Source organism: Ambystoma mexicanum, chromosome 8, assembly GCF_040938575.1.
Source record: "Ambystoma mexicanum isolate Mex_15411 chromosome 8, UKY_AmexF1_1, whole genome shotgun sequence".
Lineage (NCBI taxonomy): Eukaryota > Metazoa > Chordata > Amphibia > Caudata > Ambystomatidae > Ambystoma > Ambystoma mexicanum.
In genome coordinates this window covers 103674748-103693427 of record NC_090929.1, presented here as the reverse complement: position 1 = coordinate 103693427, position 18680 = coordinate 103674748, and positions in this window count along the sequence as shown.

Here is an 18680-nt window from a genome sequence, read left to right as displayed (position 1 = left end):
AGGAATAAACGCAGTTTGGAACATGTGGCTGCCTGCTGGGGTCTCTGTTGCATTTCTGGGGGCCATATGGGAGGTGTTGGGGTCTCCCATAGATGGTGAGGGTATGGCTGCTGGCCCCCACTGCCCTGGTGGGGGTCCAGCTTCTCCCCAATAAGTTGGTGCCCTCTGTGAGGCTCATTGCTCATTGTAACATGGGTGAATGAGCACTGCCTGCGCAAGCCCTGCGTTGAACTGCACTCCCTGCCGCCGACTCAAGGAAGCTGTGGGATTCTCGCCTGCACCTGAAGACCACCGGAAAATGCGTAACCGGCTAAAGGCATCGGGGGCCACTTGGAAATACCCCGCTTGAGGGCAGGTGAGAGCCCTGCAGGAGAAGGGATCCGGTGAAGCGCCTTGAGGGGGTGTCCAGCAGCAGAGCAAGTGCCAGTGCAGCATAGGAAATGTAAGTCAACCAGCAACATGGGCTTTGAGGGGGGGAAATGTTTAAAGTATTATGATGCATTGTTGATCAGTATGTTGCAGAAATGTTAAGTTCTTTTGTTTGGGTAGAAACTGGGGGAGGCATTGTAAATTGGGTGGTGGGTGATTGTACATTGTCGCAAAATTCGGCGCATTAGTCGTGATCGGCACGTGAATTGTTGGGACTGGAGCGGTGGCAGTTGTCCCTTCTTGTGTTTATGAGGATATTGGGTGGGGTAGTGACTCCCTACATATAGAACGGAGTGCCGCGCTGGTTGGTTCGGATGGCGATTGCATGTATGGGGGTGTGGATTTCCTATGAATTGACGTTGTAGATCAATGAGTAGATGAGGTTCCCTGCTAATTGAGCATTTTAGTTCAGTGAGTGGATGATGCTTCCCTGCAGGAGGTAGCTAGATTGTTCCCGAGTGCGGAAGATAATTGACTGGTTAAGCTCCCCTGGTGAGGGGCGTGTCACACGTGAGGCGACGCAGCGTGCGCAGTCCAGTTATAAGAGTTTTTATTGTGGTTTACCTTGTTCCAGTTGAGACAGGAAGACAGCTGTGGGGATTGTGGGGTTTTATTTTGGGATTTTTGTGGGGTTGGGAGAAATGGGTTATTGTTCTGTGTATGCACATTTGTCTGTTCATTTGCACTGTGTTTTTAGTTTGGTGACGTCACCTTCAGATTGATGCATAGGACACAGAGTTTTGATGGTGAGGAGATAGTGGTGTGGTTTTGGATTTGGAGAATAGGTGACCCAGAGGCGGTGTGTGGAAGACACATGCGCAAGATTGTGGGGGTGTGCCGGAGAAGGCAATGGTTTGGTGAAGATGGGCTGCACGTGGAGTGCACTGGCTAAGGTGCGGAGCCAAGAAGGCTCACAGAAGTTGAAAAATGTTCAATTATCTTCTAACTTTTGCTCCCTGAACAGCGGACTATCGAAATGTTCAAATTGAATAGAGGTAAAATGTATCACACAATACAGAAATGACTCCCCTTCACCTGTTGTGTAGCACACAGCTTCCATGCCGAAATAAGTCAGCAAAACATAGTGTGCAAAGATTCAAAAGTACTGAAGGTAAATAAATGAGACTATGGCTGCCCATAGGCAGCTTCTCCAGAAGCGTGCAGCAATCGCTAATGACACACATGCATAGCACTTACACAGGAAAGAAGCTGGGGAAAAAGCACCAGGCTACAGCTGAACGGTGTGCACGAAGGGAAGGGAAGTGGCGAGGTGTCAGCAGACGCTGAACCAGCACGAGCAGAGGGAAGAGGGGACTCACCCTTCTGCATCTCCGGGAGTGTAATATTTGATGACACAGATGGTAAGAAAGGAATGAATTGCATGAGAGAACTGAAAACAGCAGAAGGACATTTAAACACCACACACACACACAATCACAATACACTAAAGAGAACAAACAGGAAGGTGCAGAACAACCCACTAGCAGCACAGGAGCGAGCAAGGGAGGGCTGCAGTGCATGGAAGCAGATTTGAAGGCACAGGTACAGAGGAATTAAATTTAAAGGGAAGATAACGAGGGAGGTGCAAGGAGTAACAATAGCAACAGAGAGGGGGAACTGGAAAGGGAAGAAAAGGATTGGAGGAGGAGAGAAGGACTGAACGAGACAGCACAGCCAAACATGATAGAGGATCAGTAAGGGGTGGTGCAGCATGAATGGGGTTATGGAAGGGAGGAAGGAAGGATAGCGCGCTAGACATTAACTGTGTGCATTGTAGATTGTGGCAAGAGAACAGCGGAGGCAGAGAAAGGCAGATGAGGACAAGCAGGCACAAAATAAATTGTTAAAGTATGCAATGGGAGGGGCAGTTAAAAACAGCCTCAACACACACACACAAGCATAATAGCAGTGTCAACAACCACCACAATATGCACCACCCATGTGGGGAGGATACATGGGGCAGGACGGGATCATTTCAGCAGACACCACAAGCACCAACGCAGGCACTGTCACCACTACATGTACAGACACAACAAATGACAGCACCACTACCCCAGTACTGACAAGAATAACAACCCTGGGGCACTGCACAGCAGTAAGCACCCATACAGAACACTGACACAATAGCAACGGTACCGGTTACATGACTGGGAAGGGTCTTCCTGATGGGGAACAAACCTTTTAAAGGACATAGATTGACATTATACACCTAATAGGACAGCCCAAGACAAACTTGATTTGACTTACTCTGCCACACACACTCATGCTCCACCTCCCCGACAGAGCGGGCGAGACGCACGCCGACACACACACTCACGCACACTCAATAATGCAGAGGACAATTGCATAGGGGTGGTGATAGGTATCAAAACATTTTCTTTTCTGGGTGACAGTGGGGCGACTAGGCCATGCATTAGGGAAGAGACATTTGTGACATCATGAGCGATGTGGATATGACCACCTTATTAACAGAGAAATCCATAACTTGTTAAACACCAGGCATACGCATGTTGAAAGTAAGGAAGATTGTTTAAGCATAATGGGGGTGCACGGTACAGAGGGGGGTGCATAATGATAGCGCATCACAAGAGAGTACATTTAGCCACATTTTGAGCACACATCTTTCAGCGAGGAGACTGGGCTCATGAATACACGAATAACACAGAACAATTAAATGAGACACACAAGGTGGAGGAAGGTGCACTTGAGGGGGGGGCGTACATTTCATTGACAGTTCAACACGGGAGGAGAGAAATAGAGGTAAAGGGTGGATGATCAATGTTCCCAACAGACTCAATTTGGCGACTAAATAACACAGTGCAAGTAGTAATGCCACTAGCGCTTTTGAACACAGCACTGTCACAAATGCATTAGCCAACACACATAGGGAAACAGGTTATTGCTGCACGAACTGGAGAATAATGGTTGTATTAAAATTTGAGAGCAGATATTGGGGGGAGAAATATATTGTTTAAATGTAACAGTAATTACAGTAGTGGAGTAATGAAATACTAGACTAAGTGACTAATTAACAGAGTAGGTAGGGTTTAAAAAGTGGACATGGGGTGGGATAGAGAGAATGGGAGTAAATTGTGAGGGTTGGGTTTGAAAGAAAAGAGGAAATAAATAAATAAATAAATAAATAAATAAATAAATAAATACAAAGAGGGGGGAGGGAGAGGTAGCGAATAATTGGTAGCGAATTTCATTAGTACCAGCTTAAAGTGCCTGCAGTTCACTGTGAGACACGCCCTGAGAAGTTGAGAGAGGAGCCATAGAAAAAAAGATTTAAAAACCCTGCGATTATCTTAACTAAGTAACATGATCCACTTAATTTAGAAACACAGCCACCCTATATGACAAATTTGCCACCCTGATGTTTCCCTGTTTAGCTTGTCAGTGCCTGATGCCCCACGGGACAAAGGCACCCACTATAAATAGCTTACAACAAAAGCACAGTAAATATAAAGATCCAAAGGCCCATTTGTACACTAGCACCTAAATTGCGTATATATGATCCAAGTGTGTAATGAGTATCTTCACATAAATGAAGTGCCTACCCATTTTCTGGGTACATTTCGAATAGCGCAACAAGTTACGGTCAGACCGTCACTGAACGCCACCAGGTGGTGACAGGATGGTGCATAAATGTACCATTGGCTCCTGCCACTAGGACACTGAATAGTGCAAGAGTAGTGCAGAGAGGTTAGGTCAAGAAATTGAAGAATTTGTAAATGCTCAGGTCTCAAGCGCTTCCATTTAATTTCTCGCCAGATATAAAGGACCCAGGGCAGGCCTGAAGACAACGGACAACCAACACCCAATGGCTATGGACTACAGTGGGACATTTTCCCCTCCTGACAGACTTTGTTAGATGTGTGAGGCATCAAGCCCTACAAAGCGGTGGCCACCTTGGCAACGAGGGAGCAACGATCAACAGGGCCAACGTAAGAGATTTTCATGAACTGCAAAATAGCACGAACACTCCCGAGTTAGGGAAACATGGCCATCCTATGGTCCAACGCACACTAGCAACTAGAATAGGGACCGACACACGCATGTCCAAAGTTTAATTGAGTTTCATATTACATTTTGTGCACCTACAGCTGTAACACTGTTTTGTTCCTTCTCTTTTCCCTGCACATGCAGGTTGTTGCGTATGTATGCTGTTAGAAATGTGTAGGAAATTTCCTTAATGTTATCTTCCATTAGTAACACTTAGGACTACTAATTAAACCATCGTGAAGCATTCCCCACTCAATTGCCCACCCTATCAAGAACCTCAGACCCCTTAGAGCACGTTACCCTGAAGTATATTTCCTTGCTTCCATTGAATAAACAGCCCAAGATTTTCCCTACCCATATTCAGAAATTTTGAAAACACGAAATGTCCAGGGGGAGGTTTCATTTTTGCCCTTAGTTATTGTTTAGTTCGCGGAGCTTAAGGTTACTAACAGGTACTAACGTATTAACGCCTTTCTTGCGATTTTCAGGCGGGCAACTTTATCATCTCATCAGCTGCAAGGACCCAGCAGCGTAAGTGGTTATGGGCACGCAAATAAGGACTTCACGATGGGACTATTAATGATGAACGAAATAATGGGGGTGGTAATTTGAAAATGATATGTAATAGTGAGCATTACCGCTGTATCCCCTGCTAACATTCCCTAATCTAAGCAGGAAGAGTTACGGCGTCAGTGGGTGAGGAAAAGCTGCTGCTAAAGTAAGGAGAGGTAAGGGCAGACACAAAGGGAGTAAAACATACACATAACACACATAGCAGAAGTGACCAACAACATGCACACATGTACAAAATTGGTAGGGACACCACTGGAGAGAGCTGTCCTGACTGCTCTTTAACATATGCCGTGAGAGAATTGATTACAACAGAAATTACTACAGCAGAGCACGACACCCGTGTATCCCAAGGTGTGAAGAAGATTGCAAGGGAAGACAGCAACATTGAGATTGATAAAAAAAGGGGGGTAATCCCCTATGGAAGATGATTACATAAAGCAGCTAATTGGAGAACAACTGTATGTGGAAAGTGACCAGAGAGAGAAGAAACAACGAGCAAATGCACAAGTGAGCAAGCTGCAAGAGAAAAAAAAAATAATTAAAAAAATAAATAAATAATAAAAGAAGAAAGAAAAACAAAAAGAGAGAAGAAAAAATAAAATAAAAGAGACAAAAATATGATAAGTGCCTAACGGAGTGAGACAAAAGAGCGAAGATAGTCACTTGGGTGGAGAATGAAGAAGGAAGTATACTGTTAAGGTACCAGCCTTATGTTACCAGCACAACAGTGACAAGAAGTGGACAATCATGCTGGATGCAAGAAGGTTGAGAGAAGTTGCGAGATGAGAGCAGGAACATCACTGCTTATGGACTACTATTGAGCACATGCATCTAAAGATCAAGAGAAACTACCACTGAATTGGGGAGGAGACTGTTCATTGGTGCGCATCAGCATGCCCTTGTTGGTGATGACCAAGGAAGATGTGAAGAATGACACATTCACCAAGATGGAAAACAACGGAAGAAGAGAAACAGACAGAGGAGTAAAAAGAGGGGGGAATTACTACTCGAGCGAGACAGAAGAATGATTGGGTGAAGTACCAGCATACTAAAGAATGATCAGCAAAAAATGCATCTGAAAAGAGAAAGCAAAGAACTAGCTAGTGCTTGCATGGTAATGGATGACATCATGACTGCCTGGTGGATTGAAGGTGATAACGGAAGGACTAGTACCGAGCACAGCATCATTGTGCAAGATAGAGATACATTGCAAGATGTAAGAGAACAACAGAAGAAGACATAGGAATGCAAATAAGAGACATGGTGAAAGGAAGAGCTGGACTAAGGGAGAAGATAGCGGTGTGCGACATGGTTCCAGCAGTAATAAAGGTGGCCACTCCCTGTGATCAGAGGAAGTACGAAGGGAAGTGAGTGTGGTGGAACACAGAAGGAGAACACTCCCATATGTACTGTTCATCAACAACAATGCAAAAAATTATGGACACTTCAAGGAATTGACAAAGATATGCAGACCGGAAGGAGGTGAATGTTGCTTGGTGGTGTGGTCGACAAAGTCGACCAGAGGGGGGACTGAAGAGGGAAAATCGAGATCAAACCCATGCCCCCTCACCCCAGGCGCATATACAGAAGAACAGCAGGAAGAACAAGGAGCGCACTTATCATTTGAACCAGGCCCCAGTGCACCCATGGGTGACAAATATGCTGAAACACACCCACTTCACCAACAGTGCAACTTCCATGCTACATTAGAATCAATGCTGCAATATCAGAATCTACAAACACAAAAATCCCTGTTTAAAGGCTTGCAAATGCCTATATGAATTAACATGGTCTAATTGCACAGTGTAAAGCCATGTTTCAGGAAAATTACAGCCAAGTTCATTTCTCTCACTGAATACTGGCTGCAGAAGCCTTCAGCAATGCTCCTCGCAAAACCCACGAGCAGCCAAGGTCGCGCATTCAAGATAATATTGCTTTCTGCAGACAAACATTTTTAATTCTCCACAAATGCTAGTAAGCCACGGCAACCCAGTGTGTTTTTTTCTTTTCTTTCTGGGAAAGAAACACATTTTCGCAAAGACTCGCACAACATTTGAAACATAATTGTAACAAGAATGGCTCAGCCCAGCCAATGAGCGCTCAGAGCTCAGGTGCGAAATGTTTGCTTCAGCTAAAAAGTTATGGGAACAAAGTCATAATGCAACAAGTTAGAATTAGGTAATGGGGGGCTGGCACAGCTAAACCAACCCACTGACGCAAAAGGCTAACATCCAATTGTCAGGCTCTCTATAAGGGCTACATAGGTAACCTATCACTTAGCAGCCAATAGCAGGAGGAGATGGGTTTCTGGGAGCTGATCCAATTCTGTGAGGTCAGCCTGCAGTGTGATTACAAAGCTGGCTTGCAAGCCAGCCCCGGGGGAGATGACGCCAGAACTCTCGATGTGCACGATGCTCTGCGTGTTTTTTTTCTTTTTTGCTGCCCAGGAATAAACGCAGTTTGAAACATTTGGCTGCCTGCTGGGGTCTCTGTTGCATTTCTGGGGGCCATATGGGAGGTGTTGGGGTCTCCCATAGACGGTGAGGGTATGGCTGCTGGCCCCCCACTGCCCTGGTGGGGGTCCACCTTCTCCCCAACACCACCCTGGATTAATTGGACGACTAGACCAGCAGGCCATTCTTACAAGCCTCTGCTCCAAGTATAAAAAAAACAACTGGGAGGTGTGAGGTAAGGAACCACCTTTATAGGATGGAAGGGTTGAAGGGAAATTATGAAATGGATTTTGGTGAATCTCTTTGGGAAGGAGGATGGCTCATTACAAAAGCACTGGGACGAGGAAGAGGGACATGGGGCTAATGGTGTCTGGCCAGCAGAAGATAATGGTGATTAAAGTGTTCATCCCCTGGTCCACAGAGTGGTTTTGCATTCAGGAGCTGTGCTGTGGTAACCGGTAGCTCGGTGAAGATGTGGAGCCCGAAACCAGCACACTTGTCTGTAAGTGTTTGTGTGCATATGGCAGCCATTCTCAAAACTTGGAAGGTAGAAAAAGAAAAAAAAATGTAAAAACACATTTGCATGTAAGCAATGTGTTGTGCATGCGAAATATTAGCAGAACAAGATATCTATCACGTATCTATCAGGGGTGGTCAAACGTTTTTGCTCCCCCAGGAAGAGCAGTGCCATGCATCCTGCCTGACCATGCGCAGACCCAAAGCAGGGGAAGGTGAAATGAAGACTGGGGTAATTTTTCTACCCCAAATTTCTTTCAACGCTGCTTGCGCCACCCCTAAGGCATTACATGAGCATCAGTACACATTACATTTCCAGCCCCAATCACGAAGCTCAAACACATAGGAAGCCTTTTACTCACGGATTGCCTGTTCTGGTTGCTCCAGCATCCGGAACACCACTTCAAATGGCTCCCCGGAGTGGGCTTCATGCCATAACTAGAGAACACCCACAACGAGACCTAGATCAATCCTTCATAGCCAGTACCAACACTATGAGACCACTAAAAGGTATAGCATGCACGGTAACAACCAGACTTAGATCAATCCTTCATAGCCAGTGGCAGCACTATGATACGACTGAGAGTGACATATAACATGCATGCTAACAGCCAGCACTCAATCAATCTGTCATAGCCAGTGATAGCGCTATTATACGCCTGAGAGTGAAATATAACATGCATGCTAACAGCCAGCACTCACTCAATCTATCATAACCAGTGATAGCGCTATTATACGACTGAGAGTGAAATATAACATGCATGCTAGCAGCCAGCACTCACTCAATCTATCATAGCCAGTGATAGTGCTATGAGATGACTGAGAGTGAAATATAACATGCATGCTAACAGCCTGCACTAGATCAATCCATCATAGCAAGTGGTAGCACTATTAGACCACTGAGAGTGAGCTACATAACATGCATGCTAACAGCCAGACCCTGATCAATTCTTCATAGCCAGTGGTATTGCTATGGAGCCACTGAGTTTGAGATATAATATGCATGCTAATAGCCAGATCTAGATCAATCCTTCATAGCCAGTGATAGCAATATTAGACCATTGAGAGTTAGATATAATACACATGCTAACAGACAGACCTAGATGAATCCTTCATATCTAGTGGCAGTACTATGAGGCCACTGATTGTGAGATGTAAAATGCGTGTTAACAGCCAGAACGAGATCCGTCCTTCATAGCCAATGGTAGAGCTCCATTAGAACACTGAGAGTGAGCTAGATAACGTGCAGGCTAACAGTCAGACCTAGATGAATCCTTCATAGTTAGTGGTACAGATATGGAGCCTCTGACACTGAGATATAGCATGCATGCTAACAGCCAGACCAGGATCAATACTTCATAGCCAGTGGCAGGACCATGATACGGCTGAGAGTGAAATATAAGATGCATGCTAATAGCCAGTGCTCAATCAATCCATCACAGTCAGAGATAGTGCTATGAGATGACTGAGAGTGAAATATGACATGCATGCTAACAGCCAGCGCTAGATCAATTCATTATAGCAAGTGGTAGCGCTATTAGACCACGGAGAGTGAGCTGTATAACATGCATACAAACGGCCAGACCCTGATCAATTCTTCATAGCCAGTGGTAGTGCTATGGAGCCACTGAGAATGACATATAATAGGCCTGCTAACAGCCAAAACTAGATCCATCCTTCATAGCCAGTGGTAGCAATATTAGAACACTGAGAGTGAGCTAGAAAACGCGCAGGCTAACAGCCAGAACTAGATGAATCCTTTTAAGTCAATGGTAGATCCATGGAGCCTCTGACAGTGAGATATAGCATGCATTCTAACAGCCAGACCAAGATCAATCCTTCATAGCCAGTGGCAGCACTATGATACAACTGAGAGTGAAATATAACATGCATGCAACAGCCAGCGCTCAATCAATCCATCATAGCCAGTGATAGAGCTATGAGATGACTGAGAGTGAAATATAACATGCATGCTAACAGCCAGTGCAGATCAATACTTCATAGGAAGTGGTAGCACTATGAGAACACTGAGAGTGAGCTAGAAAACATGCAGGCTAACAGCCAGAACTAGATCCATCCTTGATAGCCAGTGGTAGAGCTATGGAGCCTCTGACAGCGAGATGTAGCATGCATGCTAACAGCCAAGCCAAGACCAATCCTTCATAGCCAGTGGAAGTGTCATTAGACCACGGCACGTGAGCTAAACCATGCATGATATATGCACTGTAGTAAACGTGCCAACTATTGTGTTATTTGCAATATTATGACACAGGGATGGGATTAAGCAAGCCAAAATAAACTATCAATATACCAATAAATCAAGCTGCTTAAAACATTAGCGTGACATATGGATTGTGCAAAACTGAGGCAGGACCTCTCAGTGCGCTTCAGGTGCAGACCAGTCCATGTGAAGTGCCACACACCAACTGTTGACACTCTGCCTGTGGACAGTCAAGTGTACGTGTCCTGATAATGCCTTGAGCTGTTAGATTAGGGAAACTCCAACTGCAATGCCGAAAACACAAGGCAGAGATGTCCTGTCATCAGAGCTCATCAATGGAGCACAGCTTAGTCTAGGCACGAGTCAGGCACCAATACAAAGTGAAACCAAAGTAAAGGAAGGCGTAGTCGAGTGACACTTGCATTATGCAAAAGCGAAAAGACGAGCTCTTGGTATGCTAGTATTCAATACTCGCCTGTGCCTTGTTGCTTAAGTGATAGCAACAGTGGTCAAAGTATAAGAAAAGAACTAGTGTAACTATGATCCCTGCTTGCCTGCCCAGCTCCTCACAAACCCCATTGCCCTGCCCCCTCCCACACACAATACAAACCCCCAAACACATGTGCCTGCTGTTTAAGGGAATGTTCAGTGCAGGGCACTGAAAGTGCAAGTTTCAACTTCTTCCTACACTGTTATTTTAAAACGAAACCGTTCCGGAACGGTTTCTTTTTAAAATAAAATTATAGGAGCTGTAAAACGTAATTTTAAAAAGTAAGGGAAGCACCGCTCCCAACCGCTCCCGCTCACTGCGACCACTGGAGCAATGTTTTAAAAAAAGAACATTTAAGTGGTGGCATTTGGCCACCTAAGACGTAATTTCAGACATGGCGAGCAGGCAGAAAAATGTGCGGCTGTCTACTTCCCTGCGCATATTATTTTGGAATCCAATTTAGCCATCAGAAAAATGCAAAGGGACTGTTTCTCTTTAAAAGACATCACCTATTAGTCCTCTGTTTTAGGTTAATAAGATGAGATATTTTCCTAGCAGAATTCAGCATAAAAATGCATGCATCATTAAATATGGAAATGCAGACTTTTATTAGCAATCTGCTAAATCCGAACTGACGCCAATTAAACAAAAAAAAGATATCATTTACAAAAAAGGCAGAGTTCAAGTTGTATTAAATATGAAATGCAATTTTCTGCTGTTTCTGATTTATGACTGGTGGTACATTGTTCAAAGAAGCATGCTATATTTCAGCAGAGAAATATTGTTTATTCATTAATATTTTAAAACTTGCTTATTGCTGTGCCTGGTGCTGGCAGAAAGGGACTTATGATTTAAAACATGAATTAATAAACACATTTGAAAGAGTAAGAAGATATCAGAACCCCTCATTTTTCATTTCACTGCTGGCATATTAAAGTTTCATAATTCAGTTTTCCCTAGATGTTGTTTTGAGCAAAGCAACCATTTCTTGATGATTTCACTAATTTTCGGGAGCCATGAATAGGATTAAATGAAGTCCCTGGTGCAGCTGTGCATTGAAACAGGTAGAGAAAGGCAACTCTACGGCAGGTCACTGGGCCTTGCGCAAGGCAAGGCTGGCATACATCTTGTGGATACTACGGCAGGTCACTGGGCCTTACACAAGGCAAGGCTGGAATACATCTTGTCGATACTACGGCAGGTCACTGGGCCTTGCGCAAGGCAAGGCTGGAATACATCTTGTGGATACTACGGCAGGTCACTGGGCCTTACACAAGGCAAGGCTGGAATACATCTTGTCGATACTACGGCAGGTCACTGGGCCTTGCGCAAGGCAAGGCTGGAATACATCTTGTGGATACTACGGCAGGTCACTGGGCCTTGCGCAAGGCAAGGCTGGAATACATCTTGTCGATACTACGGCAGGTCACTGGGCCTTACACAAGGCAAGGCTGGCATACATCTTGTCGATACTACGGCAGGTCACTGGGCCAGGCTGGCATACATCTTTTCGATAATTGCTGCAGAATGGAGAAAGTGGGGGAACACAGTCACAAGGAGAAAAGGTGATTTGCCCAGGATCACAAAGAGTGTGAAAGCCTGGTCTTGTTATCGCACGGTCAGGATTGTAGCCTCAAGGTCAAAGCTCCAGGTTAAGAACTACAAGTCATCCGCATAAAGGTGGACGTGCCTTTTTGCATGGCTGTCTCATTCTCTATGAAGTTCTTGCATGATATGGGAACTCAGACCCAGAATTCCTCTGTGGGGTTTTCCGCACCATGCAGTAAGTGCCCAGGCCTTTCGGTGTGATTTCTGGTGCCCTTAGAGAGACTTGGTGCCTACAGACTCTGCTAGCTTCCAGAAGCAGGTACCGTCTATATGGATCCTTTGTAATGACAGAGGCCATGTTTTTCATGGCGGTAGCCATTACTGAACCCTGGTGGGTGTTAGTGGGCTCGCGGCGAAGATATCCTGGAACTGCTGGCACGGAGTGGCAACAGGTGCTGGAATTCAGGGACCACGTCAATTCCCACCATGACACACATTCATGAGAATCTGACAGAGGGGGACCGCACCTCGATATCACTTGGGCATTATGTGCTAAATACTTAGGGTGACCAGACGTCCTGGTTATCCCAGGACAGTCTGGGGAAATCACCCTCCATCCCAGTGTCCCAGGAGTTTTTTGATTTTATAAACCCCGTCCCAGGTTTGCAAGGGTGGGTGGTTACAGTCCCGGCTTTTTAGCCGACACCCAATTTCGAAATCCCGAAATCGTGTTCCGACACAACTCTTCTTGTGTGAATGGGGCGTGAAATGTTTGCATGCCCCCATTTCCTCCCCTTCCCCTCCCAGGCGCTCTCCTCCAATGAGAGGAGTGTGCCAGTGAGCAACCCCCTCCCTGCTCCTCGCAACAGGCCAGTGACATAGAAGTAGGACTACAGTTGTATTTGTATTTACCTTACTTTAGTCCTACTTCTGTTTCTTTGACCTGTCCCGGGTTTTAAAAACAAATCTGGTCACCCTATAAATACTCCAACCTCATTAGAATGAGGGCCTTGTTAGATAAAACATATGCAATAAGTATTTCAAGTGATACAAGACTTTCTGGAGAGGATACCAGAAGTCCATCTCATCAGAAGAAAGAGCGCTTCATCGCCAAACTCTCCCAGGCAACCAACCAACTGGGCAATTTGTTCAAAAGCATCTCCCAGGCTCCCGCCTCCACGTGGCCGGACCCAATAGAAATGAATCTTCAACAGTCTGCGACAATCTGTTAACCTTGTCTATTTCAAACAACACAAAAATCAGTCACAGCATTTAAATACATATCTAAGGTCCGCCCAAAAATATACACAAAACAAACCCAGTGGATACAAGTAAACCGAACCAGCCCCTGCCGTCTCTGACACTGATAGCCAAAGGATTTTCAGAAGGCTACATGGCAACCCACCATCAAGAGACATCTCAGCAACTAAACCACTTCAAAAGTGTGCAGATTCCTTCATTCATCCATAGCATATGCACTTGCCCTTCAAAGAATGGGAGGTTTCTAGACACCCACAAGCTAGCCATGGACATGCTCATCTACAACAAGGCCACGCTACAACCCAGCCATCGCCAACAACTACAGGCCCATCAACGGCCTTCCCTCCCCGCAACATGCACAATTCTTAGAGGGGCTGTCGGAAGCGGCTGCTAGTGTTTATGTTGTGCGAGGCAGTAAGGCAATGGTGCTTGATAGCGTGACGTCCTTTCCTCTAACACTCCCAACCCTCCAAACGCTGCTTTCGTGATGCAGCAGCGTAGAAGCAGAGACGTACGCTGCAGCAGACGCTCAGTGGGCGGCGGATCTTGATTTGTCACTGGGAACCGCGAACGGCCTAGAAGTCATAAGAGAGAGGTGTTGTGACCTCCGCTCCGGATAAGTGCTGTGCAGCGAGTACATCCCGCACCCTGCTTTCTGCATTTTGCGGAGCAGCCAGGGGTCTGGAGGTTTTGGAGGTTTCATAATCTCGTCTCTGGTGACTGGTTCCAGTGTCTTGGCTGGAGTTGGGGGGGATTGATTTTTAAGCAAGGCGAATGACAGACCGGATCATGACCCGCTTCTGCTCAGCTCTACTCTCTTTTTACTCCCCCACATGGCTCAGCCTCAAATGACATAGGGCCTCATTACGACCCAGGCGGTAAGGGGTTTACGGCAGCGTAAACAGCGCCGACCCTTACCGCCTGAGTACGAGGTCCCTTAGCGCCATGGCGGATTTAACACCTGCTTTTAGCAGGTGTTAAAATCCATGGCGCTAAGGGACCATGGAGTTAATTACGCCACCGTAATTTACGGTGGCGTAATTAACGCCTTCCAGACTCCCATTATGCCCTATGGGGCAAAAATGGGAATGGGGAAGGGTAAATGGGGATTGGGGACTTACCGCCCCGCCAAGGTTGGAATGGGGCGGTAAGTCCGCCAACCACCATGGCGTAAACATAGTTTACGCCATGGTGGTAAAGTCACGGCCCAGGCGGTAACTTACCGCCTGGGTCGTAATGAGGCCCATACTGTTTATAAAGAAAGGAGTAACTGCTACGGGCAGAGCGCACGCCGTCGCCTGCTGGGATCCCAGTGGGATAAATCCTTTTATACACATTACATGTATAGGTCGAAGTGTGCCTGCAAGTGTGGTCCTTGGAATTCCACGGTGGGCTTGGACCTGGATTTGGAGTGGCATAGTGAGTCAAACTAAGTGTGCAGTTTGGAAAGCAATACTGTTGGTGGTCTGTGCTGATACTCCCCATGTGGAAGGGCACGTTGGCTGCTTCAACGGCTTATTGCAGGTCCCGAATTTAGAGTGGAGTGGAGTACGATGCCTAAAAAACTACCAGGAGTCCTTCTCGTCTGTTATCTACCCTATGCCCCGGTGCTGCCAGGAAGGGTCTACACTAGTACTTAGCATCATCTCCACGCAGAAGTGCACAGAGGTGAGCTAAAGTGTGCAGTTGAGCAGTTTGGTGGAATAAAGTTGGGAATTGAACGGCTGTTTATGCTCGAATGTACTCATATGGTCTAAGAAGTAAAGAAAAAAGAAATTGAAGATGGGGCCCCCCAAAGCACGAGAAGGCATTACCCCTGCCGGTATCCCCCATGTGAGGAAATTATTCCATCAACCATCAGGCGTTGTGAGAAACTAGTATACGTGAACAAGAGCAAAGTCTCTGAAAATCACTGCATTCTTTGAGCCGGTTGCTAAGGGTTCTGCTCACGATGTGGGGGTCGGGGGGGGGGGTAAGATGGCTGTTTGAATGATTCCATATCGGACACAGAGTTTTGGGATATTGATACCAGTCAGATTTCTGGGCATGCCAGTAATCGCTAAATTGACGCTCCTCCAACCTTCAAGGAACTTGCACTGGAGGAGAGTGAGAGTGACAGCTCTTATATGGAACCTCCTGCTCACCCACACAGGGGCCACTCTTCAGTGCTTCGAAACTCCCAGGGTGGAGACCAGAACGCTTCAGCTATTGTGGCCCTTAATGGAGTCCTTACGGAATTTGTGAAATTAAATGACAAATGTTTTGAAAAAGTCTCAGAGCACTCATCAGCATTACAGGAACTTTTAGACTGTGTTACACTTTTGACTGGGGACAAGATCCCATGTAAGCAACTGAGTACTATGCGCCCCTGGGAAGAGAGAGTTGGGTATGGGCTCTAGGGCAGAGACTCCGTCACCAGGGAAGGAGTCGGTTTTAGTCAGCAATGCATCTTCTATTTGTGAGGCTTCTGCTAGTCCGACTCTCACAGACTTACTGAATGTCCCACAAGGTGAGAACAGGGCCTTAGAAAGGGGGCCCCCTTTAGGGTCACCCATGAAGTTGTTCCCCCCAATAAAAGAAGTGATTAATAATCAGACGCTGAGTAGCCTCTTCCCCAATATGGAGATCATTGACATTACCGCCACTCATAAAGGGCCTATAGCTTTGGCCCCTCCCATGAACAAGTATCTAAGATAGGGGGTAAGCGATTTAGGAAAACTAAACATCAGACAATTAAGAAAGGAAATAGCTATTCATTTGGGAAGTTCCTTAGGAACTTGACTCTTCCTAAGGATATTCAGGATAATGGCAAAGATGTATTTGAGAACGATAGAGGTTTAAGGGAATCGGATACCTCGAAGGTCGTTGCTCCGGCTACAGGGTCTGATATGGGGGCCATGATAAATATGATGGGGAATGGGGGAAAAACTTCAGGCGGAAATGGCTCTTATCTTACAAAGTCAGTATATGCAGCATAAGGTCCTTATTGAGGGTACGACGTCCTTTCATCGCGGGATGTTTTTTTCGCTGGGTTTTTTACCGCATATTTTTTTTTAAAAAACTCATCGAATTTTTTGGGGGGGTTAAAAAAATTATATAAATTGGATGTGGGTGTACGGGAATATAAAAAAATGAAAGGGGATGGGGGTATGGGGGGTAACCCCCCAAAAATAAAAAATAAAAAATTCAATGGGTTTTTTCGGAAAAAATCTGCGGTATAAAACCCTGCGAAAAAACATCCCGTGATGAAATGACATGGAACCTTTATTGAGGCGTCCCTGAGAAATGCAGGGACTGGAATAGAGGTAAATAAGCCTGTAAGCTCCTTGCAGGTGGGGGCAGAATGGGCCTCATCGGTAGATCAGGGATTTGGAGCTGGTGCCTTGTGTAGTATGGAGAGGATCATGAAATGGGTCCCCGCTCAGAAGTTCCCTAGGCATGACTCTGACACTGCTATTCAGCAGTGGAACCAGTCCCGCTTGGAACAGAATGGTGGTATAAACCCTGCAGATGAAAAGCCACAGTCCCAGAGCCAAAGATTTAGAATGAGTGACCCGGGAACTGTCAGGCCCGTGAATCAATGCCCTCAATTCCTTGTCCAACATTATGAGGTGGAGAGGTCTGCTCCGGCGGTGGAGCAATTGGCCAAACCATTGAGTATATTACAGGGGCTTTGTTGACTAATGTTAGAGGTCAATCTGTCAGTATGGCTCCTGGGGACACAGTGGTAAAAATCAATATATAGAAGGGACAGATAATATGACCTCTGGGTCAAGAGATTGTAGGTTGACATTTGAGTTGAAGGGTCCAGGTAGGGAATGATTTCCCCTCAATTGAAGAAATATTCTAGCCCTGTTTTCTGAGATACCGAGTTTGAGAATGATTAAATCTTGGGATATAGAGAGGGTTGCATTTGTAAATGATGAGAGCAGGGTCGGACTGGGCTATAAAATTATCTTGGGAACCAATGAAAAAGTGGCCCACAGTTGCAAATGGCTATTCATTCCTTTTGTGACCCTGTTTGAATAGTAACCAAGGGGGGGGATTTATTTGATAGAATGTGAAGCAAATTGTGATTTTAAATAATACTTATTTAGCAACACTGGTGAAACCTACCAGCCGCATAGTGAAGTAATTCATCAAACTGGCCCACATTGGCCTATTGCCCTATAGGCCAGTCCGAGTCTGGATGAGAGAACTGATATGGTGGTGCCGGAAACAGTTTCAGAGATTGGGAATTCTTTAATTTGAATTGATCTGGAAACCCTGAATCGTTTTGGGATCACTGTCGCTACCTGTCAGTTGAGAGGTCTCGGGCAGGGAGCTAGGGGGAATAGGGAGCAGGGAGCGGTGATTGCAGTGTATAGAGGGAATGACGTCAAGTGCAAGATCTCTTGGGCACCCCTTGCTGTTCCTCATCATAGAGAAGAAGCAGACTGGGCTTGGATTCGTTCCTTTCTAAATCACAGGGGGGAATGTTGTTCTCTTTTGATGTTCCCAGGTCTTGTGAAGATCTTTGTATGATTTCGTGGAACTCTAGGGGTAATTGTCACCTATTCACTAACCCTGTTTAGGGCACGTATCTAAAGAGTTTTCGTTTCATCCTCATCCAAGGAACATGGCTCCTGAGAGGTCCGACTCTGGAGGGTTTTAAGGTATTCTCACAAAATGCCACGAGTAAACAAGTGGGTCACTCAACTGGGGGCCTAATGATTGCAATCAAATCTAGCCCTTTGGCTTGTTCAATTAGTGAAGTAATGATGCAGAAGGGTGTTTTGGTTGTTACCATCCCATTGGAGGTAGAGGGTATCCCTTCTTGCTGCCTTTTTGTGAACATCTATTGGCATGAGGGGATGTCCCCCCTGAAGGAATTTCTGATCCTCCTTGAAGCTGGGATCCAGAATTGGTTATATCAGAAAGGGAATAACTTCATCATAATGGCGGGAGACCTCAACTCAGACTATCTTGATAATCTGTTTACAGAGGATGAGGATGATTTAGAGATTAATGTTAATGTTAATATAGCGAGGGGGGATAGCTCAGGGGCAACGCATCTGTCTTGGACAGGTTCGAATCCCAATCCTGCACTTAGAAACCAATCTCTGGTATTAAGCGTGTTATAAAAGAACAATTATAATTATTAAAATGTTGCTCAGTCTAAGTAAGGGGTGCAGGTTAGGGCATG